Consider the following 22,810-nt stretch of genomic DNA (forward strand, 5'->3'; position numbering starts at 1 on the left):
GTTTGAAACTAACTTTAATGCATATGTATGTTGGAGGGTAATGATTGGCCATGTTGTATATCTTTTAATTATTAATTATATATAGTATTACTCTCATTATAAGATACGTTTTCCCTCCTTTGTTCGTCTGCCACTGGTTTCGTAACCAGTGGCCTCATATTTTAATAAACATAATTTAGTTAATGCATTAAAAATTCAAGTTGGATATATTAAGATACATATTAAGCATTAGATGTATGGTATTATGTGAATACCATTGGAATTATGCTATTGAAAATAATTTGGGACTTAACCTTAGACTTGGAACTTGAAAAATATAATAGTTGAAATGTTAGTTGGCATCAAGAATTACGAACTTGATTATAAATTTGGGGTGAATTTTTAGGTCATGATTAAACACACAAAAGTGTGAGTATTGTTAGTTCTGAAACCTTATTGTGAATATATATACTTGCATAGATTGCATCGATTTGGAAGCTCAACGGAAAGGGAAGGCTCAAGTCCCAGAGTGATTATTAGAGTGATTGAGGCAAGTGGATTTCTAAACCCTTGTTAAGCGTATGAAATTCGTGTATTTTCTTGTGTGATGTTGAGAATGATTTGGAGACTTGTTGCTTATTTGTTGGTGTTGTATTCCTTGTTGTAAATTGAGCTTTGGTATCAAAATGGTTATCTCCTCATTTTTCATTTGAGCATGTAATTTGCATTGTACTTGAAACATGGTTGTGGTAAGAGGATGTACCATTTCGAGGGTCGTATCGAGCGCCGCGATGGATATCATATTTCGAGGGACGTATCGCGCGCCGCGAAGGTTACTATTATCGAGGGTCGTGTCGTGCGCCGCGACAGATGCATGGACAGATATGTCCCCCATGGGTCCCGGGCTGAGAGACAGCGGGTGTGTATCGTTAGGGAAGACATGCATCACTATACTTGACATTGCATCTCATGGCATTACACATTTTATTATTGATGAACTTGAACATGTGTTTTGTTGATCTTGTGAGTGTTTCCCTGTGAAGCTGGTGACTGTTGAATATTGAGTTGTTATTGAGAATGTGTAAACTGATAGAGTGTGGTTATTGAGTTGTGTGTTTGGTAAACTGTAAACTATTAGACTGTGGCGTGGAGGTTTAGATATGGTGTAAGAAGTGCCCGTATTTTGTTCACTTAACTTGTGTTTAGAGGTTTGCTTGTTGGGTACCGCGTGGTTTGGTACTCACCCCTTGCTTCTACAAATTTTTGTAGGTCACGAGCCCGGATTTTTGTGATACTTTTCATTCTCTTCGTTTCCGAGGCATCTTGTGGAGGATTGTGAGGTAGATGCTTGTCATCTCAGCGAACTTTCCTACTCCAGTTTATGACTTTGTTTTTACTTGAAAGACAACTTCATGTTAGACTTCTATTTTGTTTCAATTCTAATGTTTACATTAGAGGCTTGTGCACGTGACAACCTGGTTTTGGGGATTGAATTAATATGACTTGGTTTCATACTAGAAATTGTTGTTGGTTTGTCATTTACTTCCGCACTTTGTTAGATATTGGGTTTTAGGCTGACTTGTCTTGGTGGGATAAGACGAGTGCCATCACACCCATTTTTGGGTCGTGACAGTTTGATATATCAAACATATATTAATATATTATTATGATCAACCATGTAAAAACATGATAAACAATTATAATTAACAAGAGATTTTTAGGAATAAATTAATTTAGCTACTCATAAATATAAAATGGTATACCTGTTCTTGTAGATCATCTGTCATAGTTGATTTGTTTTCCATTGTTATTAAATTAACTAGCTTTGATACCAATGGGGGGGGGGGGGGGTGGAAGCGGATTTATGAATTGAGAGTAGAGAGTAGAGAGAAAATTGTTAGATGAGGGATTGATGATTTTATTTATGAGGGGAAACCCTCTATTTATACACAAAATTTACAGACTTTTGGCCAAACCTGGCCGACACATACTTTACACTTGGCCTTTTTATATTCGGCCGACACAAGAAAACAAAATACTTACTATTACTACTTTACATAATAGCCTCTTCTTTATTTATGCCCGACATACACACTATTTTCTTTATGACTTTTACAATCAGCCGACACAACACGACAAAAATAAAAATTATTACTTTCTACATATGGCTGATATTCAGCCGACACAAAATTTTAACAAAATACAAAATACAAATACTTTTTTTTTTGTTTTTTTTTATTATTCGATTTGAACGTCTGGTATGACATTATCTTCTCCTTGACATTTTGAACATATATGGTCGGGGTATTTTTGTCCAATAATTTTGCAATATCTGGTCAATAATTCTTCCGAAATAAACCCTCTCCTTAATGCTCTTGTTGTTGGTTTTTGCTCTGGCTTGAGTAGACTAAGTATCCATTGGCGTATTTCTTCCATATCTTGTTCTCTGATTTCTTTAGAATTTGAATATATCATAACTTGCTCTCGTACATAATAGCTCCATACTGAATTTCCGTTTAAATAATTGTTAGTTAGTTCATTTAGGATAGTTGCTATTCCTATAACTCTTTTGTTGGCGTAGAATTCTGGTATCTCAATCTTTTGTATTTCTTGTTGTATTCCGATATCTTCTGGGATTATCATATCTCTGGTCAAACCAATTTTTTATAACTTGTATAATTGGTTTTATCTCATCAAATAATATCTCTGCTGGTGCTGAATAAAACTTTATATAAAACAATGTTCCTTTAGTAATTCTTTTATAGTTCATAAAGGCTTTGTATAGCTCTGGTATGGTAGATATTTCATCTCCTGTTTGGGTATAAACTGTATTAAGTAATCCATAACTATAACATGTTTTTACTAGATTTGCATTGGTGCCTGGTTGTGCTATTAACTTATTATATCCTTGTAGCTTTTGTGTTATAAAATCAGTATTAGGGTCTTTGGTAGTTGGAGATCTAGGTGTTGAGTTTAAATAGTTTTGGATTTTATAAAGGTTTTCAATATATGAGCGGGTTATGTGGTTGTAGGCTTTTTTGTCTTGGTTTAAACTTTCTGAGTAAGTATGTATTTGTGGTGGTATAAATAATGAGTCTTTTTGGTTCTTTGGAATAAATGGTTTATCGAAGATTTTGTTCATATTTAAATTTGTATATCTTATTCCACTGGCTCCTTTTGTTGTAGATGTGCTTGCTGTAGCTGCATTTAAACAAACATTGTCATGGGTTTTATGGAGTTTCCCAACGTCTCCTTCTAGTTCTGGCTTTTTACCGTCTGCCGAACGACGTAGCTCCGCATTTTTAGAGTCATGCTGCTAACTTGTAGATTCTTCCTTTTCTTCTAGCTTTTGAATTCTCAATCCCATACTGTCCACTTTTATACAAAGTGTAGTTAGGGTTTTGAGTATGTTTTCCATAACATTATCTTGTCCTGGCTGTGTAACTCTGTCTTGATAAATAGTCTGCAATTATATTTTTGTCAGTTTTTATTACCTCAATTGTAAATGTAAAATTTAGTATGTTTAATACTAGTCTCCTTATTTCTTTTGTTGTAACTGAATCATCTAATTTTTTCGTTATCCACCATTTTACTTGTGTTATCTGTTCTTACAATAAATTTATTGTAAACAATATATGGTTCAAATGCTAATAAACATTTATATAATGCGAATAATTCTTTTCTATTTATTTCCCATTTTATTTGTGCTTCTGTATAAGATCCTGAATAATATCTACAATGGTGTTCTATTTTTTCTTTTTCATATTTGTATTTTAAAACTCCTCCATAGCTATGATCACTTGAATCTGTTTCGACAATATAAGTAAATATTTTATTTTCATCAGGAAAATATAGTTTTGGTAGTTTTTTACATAAATTCTTAATATTTCTTATATGTTTTTTATCTTTATCATCAAAATGATATTCTACATCTTTTTTAAGTTTTTTATGTAATGGTTTTAGATGTTCTGCTAATTTTGGTATATATTCTCTTACCTGATTTACTAATCCTAGAAAGGATTGTAATTTCTCTTTTGTATCTATATTTTCATCAATAGTAATTATTTTTTGTACTATATGTGTTTGCATTTTTATTCCATTTTTATCTATTTGTATTCCTAGAAATTCTATTTGTGATTTCATAATTTCTGCTTTTCTTTTACTCAGACTTATACCTGCATTTTTTACTATATGTATAAATTTTTCCAATAATCTTATATGTTCATCTTGTGTTCTAGAATATAACAATATGTCATCTATATATACAATACAGTTTTCTAGCTGGTTAAAACAGTTATCCATAAAATGTTGGAATCTACCTGGTGCATTTTTATATCCAAAAGGTAAAACATTCCATTCATAGAAACCTTGTGATACTGTGAATGCTGTTAATTGTTTAGATTCTTCTTCTAGTTTTAGGTGGTAAAATCCTGATTTGCAGTCAAATTTACTGAAATAATTATATCCTTGTATTTGTCTTATTTTTAGTATTTTGTTTGGTATTGGATAATTGTATGTTTTGGTTTTAGCATTTAGATTACGATAATCTATGACCATTCTACTTTTACCTCTTTTTTGTTCACTATGTTTTATTACTATAAATGCTGGACTTGTATGTTTACTATTGCTTTTTTGTATGTAATTATTTTCTAACAATTCATTTATATGTATTTTAAATTCTTCTAGATCATCAAAGTTATATTTTAATGGTTTCTGTGTTATTATACTATTTTCATCTATTAATTCAACTTTTACTTTTGTCTTATGTTTTTCCCATCCTTGAAATGGATCTTCACTATATAATTGTTCTATTTGTTCATTAATTAACTTGACTTTGTCTATGGCAAATATAATAATTTCTAATTGCGTTATTTGTTTATTATTTATATTTTCCATTTCTTGGTTTATCTTTTCACTTCCTTTTATCCATTCCATAGTTTTTCGTTGTTTATTATTTACTCTTTTTGCTCCTATCTTATTTCCGCATGGTGTAGTAAGCCACCAATATGTTTTTGTTATTATGTGTGGATAATATCTATCTAGAAATGGCATTCCTAATAACATATCTTTTGTAGTAAATTCAAAATTATACATTTCTTCTATTGTTAGTATTTTATCCCATATTTGTATTTTTATATTTTTTGCTTTGTATTTAATCATACTTCCTTCATTGTTAAATCCCGTTACTACCATAGGTGTTTTTAATTTTTCCCATTTATCTTCTGGTAAGCAATTATATTTACATATATTCGCTTCTGCTCCTGTATCTATCATAGGTGTATAATATCTGTTGTAATATCCTTCTACTATAATTTTTGCAAGTATAAATATTTTCATTAATCATTTTGTCCTTTTTATAATTATTTTCTTATTTTGACAAGTTATTGTTAATTGTTCATTTTCTATGTTGTATGGTTTAACTTTTTCTAACCATTTTATTCCTAATGTAATATTATGATCTCCTTGGTATATTTTGAATTGTATTATTAAGAGTATTCCTCCTATAATTATTTCTTTTTCTGTTGTTTCTTCATTCGTGTTTACTATCTCACTAGGTAGTCCAGGGCATGTGTGTCCTGTTCTTATAATTTCTTCTTCTAATACTAACTCTCTTGTTATATAATTTTCTTCTTGTCCTGTATTTATTAGTATTTTATATTTTCTTTGGTCTATTATTCCTGTGATGAAATAATGATATGGTGTTATTTCTTCTTTATCTAATAGGCTTTGTGGAATTTCATATTTTCTTTTAGATGTACTCATCCTTGATGAGGTAGCTCTTGTCAATGTATTTGGTAAACTTGAAGTGCTTAATCTTTCTTTTACTATCTCTAAATCTTCTTCTATATCAATTTCTTTATAACTATAGTCATTATTGTCTATTACAGTAATTATTTTTTCAAAAGGATTTTCTATTTTTATTTTATTAATTTTATTTCTTGCTGTTATTTTATGCTTTGTTGTTAATATATATAAATTTTTACATCTTGCTGTAAATAATTTGCTTCCTGGTGCTAGTTCTATTCCAGACATTTTCCAATATAGAACTAATGATCTATCTATATTTTTATCTGTTAATGATACTGTATAATTAGCACTTATTGTAAATTTAAATTTTTGATATATCAAGTTTCCTTTTACTGCACTAATTACGCTTTTTTCTATAGGGTGTACAATTCTATCATCTGCTAAATATATTTCTATAGGTGTATCTATTCCTTCTCTAAAGTAGGCTTTTATTAATATTTCTGTTCCTCCTAAATGTACATATTTTATTGGTGTTTTAGCTTTTATATCTTGTATTTCTTTGTTTATCATTCTTTTATTTATTATAGGTATATATGTTTTTCCTCTTGTGTATTTGCAATCTATGATATGTTCTTTTTGGCTAACTACATAGTATTCTTCTTTTTGTCTTTTAAACAAATTTCTTAAATAGGTATTTCTAATACTTTTTCAACACTTAAATCTAATTCTTTCCCTTTTATTTGTTCAAATACCGTATTATCAAATATAATTTTCTGTTCTGATGATTCTTCATCTTGATATTCTTCCTTAGATATTATTTTTATTTCATTTTCAGACATTATATTTCTTCATCTGTTTCATTATTATCTATGTTAATATTTTCTTCTTCATTCTCAGTTTCTATATCTGATACTTCATATATACTATCATTTTCACTTAATTCATAATCTATGTACTCTATTTGCATATATTTTTCATTATCTATAATTAATTCTGCTATTTGTTTTCTTTTTGGATTTTTGGGTAATTTACAATCTTTAGCTATGTGTCCTATTTTTCCACAATTATAACAAGTACATTGGGATATCTTTCTTTTTGGTCTGTATGGTCTTTTTATTTTATCGTTTTTTACATAATACCTTCGTCTTGGTTGTTTATATTTATATATAGATTTCTTTTTTCTATAATTTTTATATCTTTTAGATTTTTGTTTTTTAGTTGTGCATCCAAATTGTGGTTCCATTTTATTTTTGCAACATGATAAATTTTTATTTAGTACTTTTTCCATTTTTAATTTTTCTTTTTGGTTTTCACATAGTTGTATGAACCATTGATTTAAAATTTTTATTCTAGATCCTAAAGTATCTACCATTCCTTCATTATTCCAATCCTTTATTACGTTTGTACTAAATGGTTCTGGTAATTTTGTATAATATTGTTTTCTTATTTCTTTTGCTTCGTCTAAATTGTATTTAGCTTTGTAATAATATTCTTTAAATGCGCAAGTATATTCTTCTAAGTAACACATTTTACATATAGCTAATTTTGTCATAAGTTGTCTATTTATTATTTTTTCTCTATTTTGTTCTCTTATATCTGTAGTCATGCCTCCAAATTCATTTCTTATTGCTGATTCATATTTATCTAGTATATCTATATTTGTTGCTGATGCGGATCCATCCATTTTTTTTATCATTCCTAAGTACTTCTAAACTTTCCAAGGGTAGATTTTCTATCCATAATTTTGTTGTTCCTACGAATGTTCTTTCTACGTATCTTGGTGTTTTCGCTGTTTCTATTTTATTATCTATTAACTGTTTAGACATATTTCCTATCCATAACAATATTGCTTTATTTATATCTGCGACACAATCTAAATCTAAGAAATTGTATTGTTCATTTGCTGGTTTAGGTGTCCAATTTTTATTTAGTCTACTGTTCCATATTGCATTATTTCTGTCTGATTGTTGATAGCTTTCTGTATAATAAGTTGGTGGTGTTCTCCTAGGACTAACTCTAGGACTATTTCTGGGACTATTATCTGGGGTTTTAACTCTTGACGTACTAGGTCTATTCATATCTCCTGTGTTTATCTCTAATTTTTTCGGTTTATTTATCTGTTCTAGAATTTCTGTATATGTTTCACTTATATCACTTATTTCTGATTGTTGGTCATTTTCATTTCCATCTATTTCGTTTACTTCAATATCTTCATTTAGATCTTCATTTAGTTTTTGTTCCATTTGTTTTATTTCATTTGTTAATTCTAGCTCTTTATCTTTTTCTTTTTGTTTATTTTCATATAATAATTTTAACCTAACTAATTCTTTTTCTAATTCACTTATTCTTGTATTTTTTATTTCTTCTAAATTTTGTACTTCTTGTTTTGCTTGTGTTTTTATTTTTTCAATTTCTCTTGATTTATCTATTTCTTCATTTTCTTTTGTTATTCTTACCATAGCTGTTAAACTATCTTCTAATTTTGCTGTTTCTTTTTCTAGCATTAAATATAAGTTATTTCCTATTTTCTTGTATCTTCTTCCTAAATTTGAAAATACTATTTTTATTATCATTCCGTCTTGGTTTTCATATGTTTTTTCGTCTACTGCAAATTCCTCTTTGTTCATTATGATCTATGTATTATATTATGTTGTAATTCATATTCAAGACAATCTAATTCTAATTCTAATATTAATATATCTTTTCTTTGTGCTAGTATTGATTTATTACATACTCCTGCTAATATGTTTTCTTCTAATCTTCTTTTTCTATGTTGTAATTCTTGTTCTTTTTCAACCATTATTTCCATTATTTCTTCTATTAATTGTTGTTTATAGATTTCTCTGTTCATACTGTTTTTTCAAATAGCAGACATATTTATATTCTATTTTTGAAATTATGTTTATCAATTGATTTTTTCTATCATTATCTGTTTTGACTAGTTGTGATAGTTCATATTCTATATATAAAGATCTTAGTTTTTTCCATATTTTTCTTATCTTTTTATCTATCTTAGTTCTTTTTATTTTAGTATTTTTATTTTTATTCATCATAACTTTTTATATAATATTTTAAAAAGCCTACTTAATTTATCTGGATATCTAATCTTTTTTAACCTGTAATTCCTACCATATCGCCTTAGCCAATATTCAGTCATATTTAATTTTCAATATCTAAATCATCATATAAATCATGCATGTCATAATAAAGCTCATCTTGTATACTTTGTATGGTTAACTCAGTCCAACCTTGGGTTGTTATTTCTATTATCTCATATGTTAATAATTTATTATAAATTTCTCTTTTTATATCAGTATTCAAATTTTTTAGTATATAGAGTAGTAATATCTTATAATCAACATTATCGTCTAATAGGTATGTTTCCATTTTTTATTATTTTCAGTTTTCACTAAAATTTTATTCCTTCCAACCTCTTAATAAATTATACTTGTTTATTATGCAAAAATAATAATTTAATAATCATCTCATCTGGTCACTACTACAGCTTTCTTCTTTGATTAGTTACCCTAACAGCGCCTCAACTTTGTTTACTCCCCTAAACGGCCTTCTCTGCCTACCGGTTTCAACCTTAGGATGGCATAGTCTGGGCATACTTGTTCGAAGAATATTTCTGTAGCAAACTTTCTAAAGATGGTTATTATAACATTATTCAAACATGATAAACAATTATAATTAACAAGAGATTTTTAGGAATAAATTAATTTAGCTACTCATAAATATAAAATGGTATACCTGTTCTTGTAGATCATCTGTCATAGTTGATTTGTTTTCCATAGTTATTAAATTAACTAGCTCTGATACCAATGGGGGGGGGGGTGGAAGCGGATTTATGAATTGAGAGTAGAGAGTAGAGAGAAAATTGTTAGATGAGGGATTGATGATTTTATTTAAAGATAAAAATGATAAAATTTCAAGATATTTTTAGTCAGTTATTATATATTTACAATTCTTGAAAGATGTAATAATGTTAAATCATTGAATTTTTGTTGAAATATTTTTAAACCTACTAAAATTTACTCTCTTTTTTCTTATAACAATCGAATACCAAAAAGAATATTCAAAGGCTTGATGAGATTATTTATGCCCACACGAAGTATGGATAAATTACCTAATTTCTAATAATTAGAATTGAATATTAAGGAACATGAAGATCACTAAACAAGTCTGAATAATTTTCAGACTCTATACCAGATGCTTTTAGAGGTATTAAGTGGTTAGATCTTCACCAAAACAAATACACTTACTAGGCTGCTGAAATTTGGATGATTCATCTTCACACTTCATGAAGTGCAAAAATGAGGAATTGGACTCGTATAAAATTCAATAAGTAAACATATGCGTCCTACTAGACATAATACAAATAAGACGTTACATTGGACACAAAATTGTCATGTAGGATGTAAACATGGACAAATGTGCTTATTAGTTCAATTTTATACAAATTTATTTATCTACTTATATACTCATAAAGTAGAGGACATAGATATTAATCGAGACCAAGTTAAAACTTGTTTATATATTATGCCAATTATTTATTTATCTCAAACTTTTGCTTTGATGCATATTAAATTTACTTATTACAACAAATCTCATGAGTTTCAGTTGCAAACAACGATTGCATCAACAGGGTATTTTGTAACACTATCCACAGAATAGTGGAACACTCAACAAGATCAGTAACAGAGAGAAAATGAAGCTGAATCGCGTATCGGACCTGACCACGGAGAAAGAAGTAAGCTTTCGTTTTGTTTCTTTACTAAGTTCTTCTTTTGAGATGTCCGTTCACTCGAAACATTCGATAATGCAGCTACTGATAATTTACCTTGAACCATGCTGAGGGACCTTTAGAAGAAAATCAAAGATGTGGGCACGACACTGGGCCTATGTCCCACTTATATATACTAGTTCTCATGTATAGCCAGTCATGTAGAAATTAATTTGTAAAATAGTAGTAAACATTATTAAAATGAAACATTGAATAACTACTAATGCATGAAAAAAAATATTAAAGTACTAAGTTGTGAATAATTAACGTGGATCGTCATACAGTGGACTTGTTTGTTGAGGTGAAGATGACTGGATATCGTATGAATTTACAAAAATGAGCAATCAATTAGGTCCACAACAAAATCATATAGAAAGCAAGAAGGATGGAAACAACGTCTATATCATTGAGCGTCATGAGTGACAACTTCACCTCAAACTCGGGATCTACCAAAGATAACGACAAGAGAAGCAATGGGTTCGTTAACCAATTATCTGCCACTGCCAGCTTGATTAGAAGTGATTGCAATTTGCAAGAACAGAACAGAGTGGTACTTTTTGCTGCTATCTATGCTTTGAAAAGAAAATAATAATTTAGAAAGTGTGGTTTCAAGGAGGTATTGATGGAGACTGACTCGAATTTTACAAGGAATAGCAGTCACACCATGAAAGGCTTGTGAGTTAATTTTCCGAATTTGTCACACATACAGAAACACTTGATCCGTCACACTAGTTTTGGGTCTTTCTATGACAAACGGAGGCCTTGAGATGTGATAATACAAAATATAATGAAATGAAGACCTGTTAACAGTAACATTTAACACACTTTCATCCATTGCCTTCCTTCCATACAATCCAACAATTCCATAAAATTTAGATTTCATGGATTTGATTGCAAGTATAAATATGTAATCAAAGTTGGAGTCTTAGACATAACCGGAAAAATGCATATAAGTAGTAATATATCATACGTATTTGAACACACAAATTAACTCTATGTTCTAAATTCCCATGTTAACATGAGATTAGTCACTTGGTCAATTAGAGAGGTGGATTTCAACCAGGAATACCAAATGGAGGTAGTTCCCTCCTCAACTGCACCATTACAACTGCTGACTTCTTTTAATCTATGATGATTGTGGAATAACTCAGTATTGAATGAACATTCTTTACCACATTTTTGCTTTTGAGTACACCATTTTAGTATGAGACAAACAGTCAACATAAATCAACAGATAACTAATATCAACCCTTTAGAATAGTTAAGCTCCAATGTCTTAGTGTTTACAACAAGAGACGACGTGTTTTGAAAGGATTTCCAATAAAGCAAGAAGTTACCCGGAGTGCTTTGTGTTATTTGCAGTTTTGATGGTTTGACAAACTCAGGGACCTTGTAAAGGTACCAGGTTTCTTACTTGAGTTTTGAAGATGAAACAAACTTAGGGACCTTGTAAAGGTACCAGGCTCCCAATGTGACGAGCCGGTTGACTGCCAGCTGGAGAAGGTATAGAAAGTAGTGCACTCTTCCCAACGACGTCAGAAAGTCAGACTTCTCCAACCAATGACAAAGGGTTTAAGGAAAGTGAGTTGTCCATATAAAAGCCACTTTCCTAAACATCATAAGTAGTTTTTGCAACTTGACAAAGAATTCTTCAAGAACACTTGCAAAGGCTATCAGCAAACAAACGGTAGAATTATTTAAACAACAACAGAAATCTTTGGAGCATCTAGTGTAGTTGTATAAGAATATATCCTCTTGGTCTTACATTGTAAACTATTCTTGAAACTATAAAGGAATCAGTGGGTAATGTTGAAATTCTAAGTTGTCTAGGTGGGATATCCTAGTGGGTAGATTCATTTCTACTTAGGCTTGTTAAGCATTAGAGACTATTGCTTGAACGTGAGATTAAAAACTTTTTCTTACACTTGTTGTAATCGTGTTTCACTTTTTCTTGTGAAGATTAGTGAAAACGATTGAAAATCGTGTGAGACAGGTCGTGGTTTTACTCCCTTAAGCAAGGAGGTTTCTACGTAAAATCGCTGTGCTCTTTAAACTGCATTTAACTTTCTGTTTATACTTATTAGTGTGTCAAGGGACCTGGTCCATTGACTGATAAGTGAAGGCACATATTCTATCAAGTGTTATCGGAGCAGACACTCTCTATTTTGTTAACACTAAGGAAGTGATATCTGTTCTAGAATGGCTGCTCCACTTAATCTAGAAGAAGGTCAATCTTCAACCAGACCTCCTCGTTTCAATGGACATTTCTACAGTTGGTGAAAAGTTAGAATGCATGATTTCCTCATGGTTGAAGACAGTGAGCTATGGGATATCGTACTGGATGGATCATTTATTCCGATGATAGAAGAAAATGATGGAGAGAAAACTAGGCTTGTTCCAAAACCTAGACAAACATATGAAGAAGCTGATAGAAAGAAGATACAAAAGGGATATAAGGCAAAACTCTTCTTATTTGTGGCATAGGGCCTGATGAGTTCAATCGTGTCTCTGCCTGTGAGTCTACAAATGAAATTTGGGATTGTTTAAAAACCGCTCATGAAGGAACTAAACAAGTCAAGAATCAAAGATTGATATGCTTACCTCTTTGTATGAAAACTTCATGATGAAAGTAGGAGAAACCATTTATGAGATGTTTACAAAATTGTCCTCTATTACCAATGAGTTGAGAAGTCTTGGGGAACCTATCAGTATGAGCAAGCAAGTCAGGAAAGTGCTTCGAATTCTTCCGAAGTCCTGGGAAAGCAAGGTTGATGCTATCACTGAAGCTAAAGATCTGAAGGTACTGACAATAGATGCTCTCATTGGAAATCTGAAGACTCATAAGATGAATCGAAATCATGATTTGTCAAAGAAGGAAGTCAAAAAGGATAAGTCCTTGGTGCTGAAATACAAATCTGATGAAGACTCCAGTGATGATGATATGGCTTATCTTATCAATAGATTTCAAAAAATTGTTAAAGAACAAAGGTTTTAGAAGAGGAACAAATGATCCTCGAAATGCTACTCAAAATGATACCCGCTACAAGTGTGGAAAAGTTGGGCACTTTATTAGAGAGTGTCCTTTACTCAAAGCTGAAAACAAGGAATATCAAAAACCAAGAAGTGACAAAGAGAAGAGAAGGGACCTGGTACTCACTAAAAATGATCGCAAAGCTGCTGCCGACTATGTGGTAAAAAAGTCTCTTGCAACATTGGGAGACTCTTCAAGTGACTCAGAAGATCCCGATGAACCAAATGATGTGTCTATGGTGGCGGTTCATGAAGAGGAAACCATATTCAATGAAATGTTTGCTTTCATGGCTCATACATAAAATGATGAAGAGGATGACAAGGTAACTCTTCTCGATATGAAACATGATCTGAATAATTATTCTCTTAAAAAATTGAGAACATTAACAAACGTTATGATTGATTCAGTAATTGAGTTAACCTCTGAAAGAGACATTATGAATGCTGAACTTGACAATTTAACTGAAAACAAGGTTAAACTGGAGGACAAAATGTCAAAAATGGTGTCTCTAGAGTCTGATAACACTGAACTTAAAAAACAGTTGAATCAGATAACTGAAGAAGCTGAAAAGCTAAATGGAAGGTCAAATGTTTTACAAGCGGAAACTGAAGAAAAACTTAAAACCACTGAGAAAAGTCTGGGATTATATTTGGAGAAGAGCAACAAATTAGAAAAGGATATTGTCAAACTTAAGGAAGAACTTGAAAAATCCCTTAAGTGGAAAAAATCCTCTAAGTTGTTGTCAAATGCAACAAATCAGAGTAATTTCAATAAGAAAGGCCTAGGAAGTTTGAATATCACTCCTGCTTTTAACCCTCACAACAAGTATGTATTTGTGTCTGACAATCCGCTTTGTCTTCACTGCGGCAAAAATGGGCATTTAAAGGGAGAGTGTGCTGGCTGGAGAAACTCTCATGAAAGACTCTCTAATTATGCTGAAAGGCAAAAGATATCAAAAGAGAGACCTGGTCCTCCAAAACATGTTTCAACTGATAGATTTTCAAAGAAAAAATTTGTTTCTGCTTCAATGTCCTTTGTTAGAAAGATTCAAAAACTGCCCTATTGGACTGGATACAATCTGATCACTCCCTTGTCTGCTTTCTGGGAACTCAAATTGAAATGGGTTCCCAAGCTTAACAAGTGATTCTTGTTGCAGGTGAGTGAGAAGAGCAACAGTCAATGTTGGTATATGGACATTGGATGCTTTAAACATGACTGGTGACATAAAAAATTTCCTCTCACTCAAGACACTTCAGGGAGGAGGTGTCTCTTTTAGTGATGGAAAGAAGGGGTATATTTTGGGAGTTGGTAAAGTGGGAAAGTATCTTGAAGATTCAATTGACAATGTGTATCATGTTGATGGATTGAAGTACAGTCTTTTGAGTGTGTCACAAATTTGTGACAAGGGAAATGAAGTCAAGTTTACTTCTGAGAAGTGCACTGTGGTTAGTCTAACCACAAAGAAGGTGATTCTCACTACCTTGAGAAGTAAAAACATGTATGTGGCCAACTTAGAAACGTCTCATGGAGATGACTGATAATTGAAGGCACATATTCTATCACTTTGCTATTTGTACATGGAAAGATGGAAATGATCTTGGGATTGTTGATCATTAACTTTCTAATGATCGATTCAATATCCAGTACGGGTGCAATGATCATCTCGGTATCATTACTTGGAGGAATAACAACATCTTTTGGATTTTCATAAATAAGGATGTTGTTTGTCTGCAAGAATTTTATTAATGGCATATCTTAAACCAAATTCAACAAATGATGCATAAATCAAAGGCAAAAAATGAATGGAAAGTACCTTGCGGCAAAATATCACTAATATCAAACCTTTAGAATAGTTGAACTTTTGAACAAAGTAATGAATATGTGTATACCAACTTCTGTCTACTGATTCAAAGTTTGTGCTTGTCGAGAAGAAATTGAGTTGGGATCTTTCCAAGGAAGAAGGATTCATAGATGGGAAGGGCATTTTATCACCATAATAATCAAATTCCAATAAATTTGATGCTTGAATCATGACTTTTCTAGACTCTTCAATGCTACTAAAGTCAATCTCTTGAGCTTTTCACTCTGAATCTCTATATTTTTCAGCTTAAAGTACCACGTTAGATCCAATTCTAAATTATTTGGGAGCTTATAGTATACATCTCGAAACCAACATCTCTATATTTTTCAGCTTAAAGAACCATGTTAGATCCAATTCTGAAATGTTTGGGAACTTGTAGTATACATCTCGAGACTGTTGGTCTGTGATGTTGGCACCAATGAGCTTGAGTGTTTGTAAAGTATTGTAACCATCCAAAATATCAATTTTTGCAAGGACGATCTGTATGCTCTTCATATTTAAAGCATTGAAGATTTGGGGCCTGGAGTATAACACTATTGAATTTGCAGCGTACAACAAGTAAATTCTCCAGATGTACAGGGCCAAACTTGCAATTTTTTTATTCCTCGGCAATCGACTAGGGATAGATGTCTGATGAACAGGGATCTATCGATAATTCTTTGCAATTGAGCATCTGATATACGGACACAGTGCAAATAAAGATCCTCAAGACAATAAAATCTTATGTGAGTGGTGCTAATATCAAATTCAAACTTGCACTTTTCTAACCGCAACGTTTTCAGGTTTTTAGCATCATAAATAACATCAGGTAAGCCATATGGTTTACTTCAATATCCAGAATTCTGACGTTAAGTTTAACCGCCAATTCAATCCAAGTATCCAAGTGAGAATCCACTTCAAGATGTAATTTTTGTTCGACATGGAATCACAGAGATTGATCAACCAACTTGACATAGTTTTCCAGGGGCATATATTTTTCGCCTTGAAATTGATGGAATATGAGATTAGGTCTTGAAGACCAACAATAGTACCATCTCTTGGACAAGATACAACTTCTTGCCGCCTCTCTCACGTTGAGTTTAGTGCAGCATAAGATTTGATGAATGATATGCACAGGCAATTCTGGTATTCTGTCTTCTCTACAAACTCTTTTCGCAATATTATACTGCATCGTTTTTTGTTTTGTATTGTGGTGCCGTTGTATGTCCACTTTTAAGGGTTTTACTTGGATTCCTAGTGGGAATTGATCACTAATACATTAAGTGAATTAGCAACTTTTAACATCTTGTGTCAAATAGTAGCCACTATTTTGACCTACTTAACAAAGTTAATTAGCTTTTTAGATTATGTGATGGTATAACAAATTTAGTACACTTACTTAAACACTCAAATGATTAATAAATTTATTCAGCTTTTACTTTCTAATTGTCTTTAACCAATGATGACTGTAGGAATAAATTTTACTTTCTAATTGTCTTTAACCAATGATGACTGTAGGAATAAATATGATTGTAATCAACTTTGTTACTCAAGTCATTAGAAACAGTGCGATATCGACAGGAGCTTTATTCGAATTTTTGGCTACCTGATCAGCTTTGACCTTTGCCGCAAATGTAGGTTTTGATGGAGAAATATTGTTTTTCCTATTCTTTGGCATCACATTTTTCTCTTCTTTGGAAGTATTAGCTTTGGTAGAGTTGATGATTGTGTTGGGATATATACTATTAATCATGCGTTAAGAAATAATATTGATTAGAGAATAAATATTTGCTAAAATTCAATAGATCATATATTCGTCTATGATGTCTATTTACTTATATAGTAGATGCTTTGGTGTGTAGAGTTTTAGCTTATACACAGAGGATTAAATCATCGGTTCTTATAATTATAAAGTTTTATGCTTTGGTGTGTAGAGTTTTAGCTTATACACAGAGGATTAAATCATCGGTTCTTATAATTATAAAGTTTTTGATTCGCAATCTAGGATGGAAAATAATCATGCCATTAGGTACGATTGTAGCACAAGATTATATGTAATTTGTCCTGATTATGGGAACGGTATAGTTCCAACTTCTTGTGCTAGTACGTTTTTGTATGTATTGAACGGGGACCGAGTAGAGATAGTTGTTTTAGACTGACTGACAAAAACATATTTTCTATACTATTAAATGTATTTATATTCTTAATCTTGATATAACTATTATGATCTGTATATATTAATTATCGTTTTAATTTATTAAAAGTTGAGATTCTGAGATGAGTTAATATGCCTGGTAAGTTGGATGATAATAATATATATTGGTGAAATAATAAGTTAGTTGATGGAATCCATGTCTCGTTATAGAGATTAATTGATATGCCTTTTTGAGAAACTTATAAGTTTTCATGGTGTCAAATCTTGCAAGTGGTTTTATGAATACGACATATGAAATAAGTTAAGTAGTGTTCTAAAGAAAATTAATCATTAAGTTAAATTCGTTTAAAAAAAAAAGTAAAATTGGGGTTAAATAGAGGTGTTTTGTTTTGGCAAATTGAATGGGAATTTTTTTTGCCTAGTTATCACATGTCAAAGTTTATTCACTAATTCATTCTCATAAGCTACAGTTTTAAGAGTAAGAAATCCACTGCTTAAATATTCATTCATTTATGATCTAATTATATAGGCAATTTTTTGGTTTCTCACATAATATAATTTTGACCACCTTAAGAATTTATGATTAGTAAATAATTGTTATTGTGGATTATTTTTATGGACTCATTGAAAATTCTTATAGTTTTATATATGCGAGATTATATCAATTCATTGATTGAGAGTTATGATTAATAAATAGGATCCATGGTCCATTTATCTAAGTCATTAGAATATTCTTAATTTATCATGTATAAATTGTTCTAAGTGAATACTAGCTGTGAATATTTATTTACTTGAATGGAGATTCACCATTAAATACTAATAACACTTAATTAATCTATGAGAAGAGATATTAAAGGTTGGGAGAAAACTTAATATCTTGAATTCTCAAGTGTATTAATTTAAGGAATAATTTTGATAGAAGGTGTTGTGAGTCTTAGCTAAAGGAAAGTCACATAATATGTCTTATGCTCATGAGATAATTATCAAAAGAGAACAAATATTTAAATCAAGTTATTTTAATTTAAACTATGTCTAAAACGATTAGTTTTTCAAATTCGGTCATAGTTTAGGTGGTCATGAAATTTTTTGATCTCTAATTGACTAAAAATTTGATGGTTCCATTTAAAATCATTTAGATGGGGTTTCAGTAGTTTGTCAGATTAAAATTTGACTTGAATATGATAAGATAATTCTTTCTGTTAGTTATGTTCATGTTAAATTTGAAACATGATTGCACATGGTAGTTTGACACAAATTGATATGTTATAAGAATGTAGGTCATATTGTTTTAATTCCTAAAAATGCTTAAATCACTTGAATTTGAATTTGGTCATAGATTTAGAAATAAATATTTTTATCGACTCCAATTGACTTGAAATTTGGTAAGTTCATTGGTAACGACCTAGTAAGAGATACTCATTGCTATATGGTTATATTTTTTAAGGTCGTTAAAATGATTTTACAGTTGTTCTTTGGAATTAAAATGTGATCTGATATGAATGTCATCCTTTATATTGGTTTTATTTATGTTATATGTGATACATGAATTACACATGATGAATTAACATCAATTAATATATGATAAGGATGTGGATCTATTTATTTTCCTTAAATCGTTTGAATCTGAATTTGATCATAGATTTGGAGATAAATATTAATTTTGAACTCCAATTGATCAGAAATTCGATAGGTTCACCAGAAACGATCAAATTTAAAATACTCATTATTATGCAGTAATTTGGTAATTTAAGATCGTTCAGATGATGTTTTTAGATAATTTTTGTATCTTGAAAAATTAATTCTACCGAAAAATTACTCGACTATAATATAGCGGTGATAGAGTTTGTTCACTATGCTCTTGATGACTAAATTTTTGTGAAGTATTAAGTTCATGTGTTGGCTTAGACCTTCCTCCATAACAGATGAAATAATACAAGTCATTAAAATTTAATCTCTAGTTTTATTTATCTGTATTGACTCTCTTAAATTGAGTAATATTTGATTGGATCTATGGATCTAGGGTATGTTGGGTGGTCTTGGGCCTTCTCAACCCAAAAGCTAGCTCAAAGGTTGAGGCTTTCCCTCACACTTATAAATTGACCACCAGCCCCTTCCACTTCCGATGTGGGATAACTCAACATTCTCCCCCTTCACACATCGAGCCTTGGGCAGGAGAGAACGACAACCCAGCTTCTCCCGGTGGGCTGAGATTTGTTGACAACCTGGGCTCTGATATCAATGTTGGGTGGTCTTGGGCCTTCTTAACCCAAAAGCTAGCTCAAAGGTTGAGGCTTTCCCTCACACTTATAAATTGACCACCAGCCCCTTCCACTTCCGATCCCAAAAGCTAGCTCAAAGGTTGAGGCTTTCCCTCACACTTATAAATTGACCACCAGCCCCTTCCACTTTCGATGTGGGATAGCTCTGATACCACTTGTTAGGATCGAAAATAAGCACGTGTAACGCGGAAGCTAGCAAAGCAAACCTCGAAAGACCACGAGTAAGAAGACAACAAGAAATATACCAAAAGACACAAAGATTTAACATGGTTCGGTCAATCTACCTACGTCCACAAAGGAGATGAGCAATCCACTACATTGTGAATGCTGATTAAGTTAGAAGGAACATTCCTCTATTTATAAAGTCCTAAACCTTTTCCTACCAGAAAAAGGATTAGTCAATTCAAAACCTTTTCCTAAAAGAAAAACCTATTTATGGTAAGAAATCAGGGCAAATAAAACCAACAGGGTAATGATGTTCACTTAATTTAAATTCACATATACTCTCCATCTGAGTTGACTTTTGTTTAAATTTTGTTGAAGTGAATATCTGACACCATAAATGTATGTTTCATGAGTAGTCATTTTTTCATCAATATTCATTGTTCAAGATGCCTTGATATCTATGAGGTGTGTTTTCGAATTTTAATATACAATGTATACATAAACATGCTTTCCTTTTTGAATTTTAGAATTTTGTTCTTTATTCTTAATGCGTTTATCTTTTTCACAAAATAATGATATATGATAAGAATTACTAAGCGGAAAATTTTTAAATTCTATTATGACCAAACAACGTTTTCAACCAAATTGATCATAGTTTTGGAATTCGAAAAAAAAGAACTCTGATTGATCTGAAATTTGGTAGATTTATAAGAACGACCTAGTAAGAAATTGATTTTTTTTGGATCCTTATATGATTTTTAGTCATAATTGATTAAATAGTAGTGAAGTATTAGTTTTATGTGCTGGCTTAGACCTTCCAACCTAACGGATGAAATTAATACAAGTCACTATGTATTTAATTGTCTAGTTTTGATAATCTATATTAACTCTCCTAAACCGAGTAATATAAGATTGGATCAATGTAGCTAGAGGACTTTCACTTGACTTAAACTAACAGTAGAATCTCCAACTGAATTAGGTCTGTATAAGTTTATGGAGTGAATAATCGGTCATTATACATGTGTATTGCATGAGTAGTTCTCCAATCCCAACAATTGACTATTCGAGATGCATGGATGTATATGAATAAATGAGCCCTGAATTTCGTTATTCAGGATTAGTCGAAATATTATGATTAATTTAAAGTATTGTGTCTCATATTCACAATAGACTTTACACACCCACTTAGTGCTACTTAAGATTTTCTTTTGGTAGAGATAAGATATTAACTTAATGAATGCATTGTATATGTACCTTATTTTAGAAGAATTATTTTCAGTTTCTAACTAGATAAGAGATGAGTATGTATTATATTTATTTATAACTCTTCTATCATTGAGTTTGATAAATATTTTATTTCTTGTGGTATATTGATACATGATTATTTTATAAGTATGAGAGCATTAAATTATATAATCTGTCTCATAAGGAAAAATATCTTTTAAATTTAATGAGACTTATCTGTACATTAGGGTCTAAGTCATTTATTCTGAATAGAATTTTGAGGTTGGTTAATGGATGGACATAACTGTTCATTGAAAGTAAAGTCACTACCAACATGTACGTTTTGTTTAGAAGGAATAATGACTAAGAGACCGTAGTTTTCCTCTTAAAAAGGATTTAAGAGGTAGTGATAAATTATAATTAATCTATTCTGATTTGTGTAATAAATGAGCACATGGGCAAGAGGTGAATTTGAGTTTTTGAGTTTTCAAGAAAATTACTCGTGATATGAATATTATTTTTTATTATAAGTCTAAATGTCTTGATAACTCAATGTATTTAAAACACATGAAAGTATCATCATGAAAAATATATCAAGTCACGACAATCTGATTGTAGGGACGTAAACCTCTTAGCTCATAAGTCACTTATCTTATAGAATAATTGTCTTTCAATTGTCTACACTAGACACTCTATAATAGATTGGTGTAGAAGAGAAAAGAATTAGACGCTTATGAAGATGATGAGATTAATTATTGACTTATTACTAGTTATTTTGTCTCTTTTGGGATAGATTCTAATAACCACATATCACATTCTGAATTCAATTTCTTTCATATTAGTACCTTGAGCAACTATAGAACTAGTTGGATTTGACGTAAATCTAATCTGTGACATGTTTAGATATAGGATTGTCCAGCACATGTGCTGAGTGGGAGAATAAGAAAAATTGGAATTAAGAACGGAATGTGTGTGTTAATTGGATATACTAAAGAATGAAGCAAGGTTTATTATTGTGTCGTAAAGAAAATAAGTCAATTGCTAACAGCACCTTCTGATTTCTAGAAAAGAATAATTTTAGTAAACCATGTTTCTAGAAGTAAATTATCTTTAAGAGAATTGAATAAAGAAATAACAAGTAAGTCAATTGTAAATTCATACGCTCAAGAACATCTAATGGGTATGTCAGAATTGACCTCCCATTGCACTTAAGTAGTGGGAGAAACGTTACTAGACATACGAAAACTACTATCTCAACTAGTGGGAGTGATGTTGAGCAAATTAAAAGAATACTTCATGAGAAGCTGTTAATATTTCATTATCGAAAGATTTTGAAGAAAATATTAAAACTCAAGAACATGAAAGTGTGATTATAATAGTAATACTTAGTCGTAGCGGGAGAATCATAACGAAGATTGAATTGTTTTGTATGCTTGAGAGATCTTTTATGATAGAGCTTTTGAAAAGAATTACACTTTTGGAGGGTTTCATGATAAAGTCTATCAAGATCTAGTACAAAATCGATTTGTTACGAAAAAGTACTACTAGACAAAATTGCATGAGAAAATAGCTTGGTAAATTTTTTCGATAAGAAATAAAGAAA

The 22,810-nt window shown here is 31.0% G+C and overlaps 1 pseudogene; it reads right to left on the bottom strand.

The window, feature by feature from the left end:
• Positions 1 to 752: 752 nt before the first annotated feature.
• Positions 753 to 10,580, bottom strand: LOC138340488 (uncharacterized; annotated as a pseudogene).
• Positions 10,581 to 22,810: the final 12,230 nt, after the last annotated feature.

The sequence above is a fragment of the Solanum lycopersicum genome, chromosome 12 (genome assembly GCF_036512215.1).
Source record: "Solanum lycopersicum chromosome 12, SLM_r2.1".
Classification (NCBI taxonomy): domain Eukaryota; kingdom Viridiplantae; phylum Streptophyta; class Magnoliopsida; order Solanales; family Solanaceae; genus Solanum; species Solanum lycopersicum.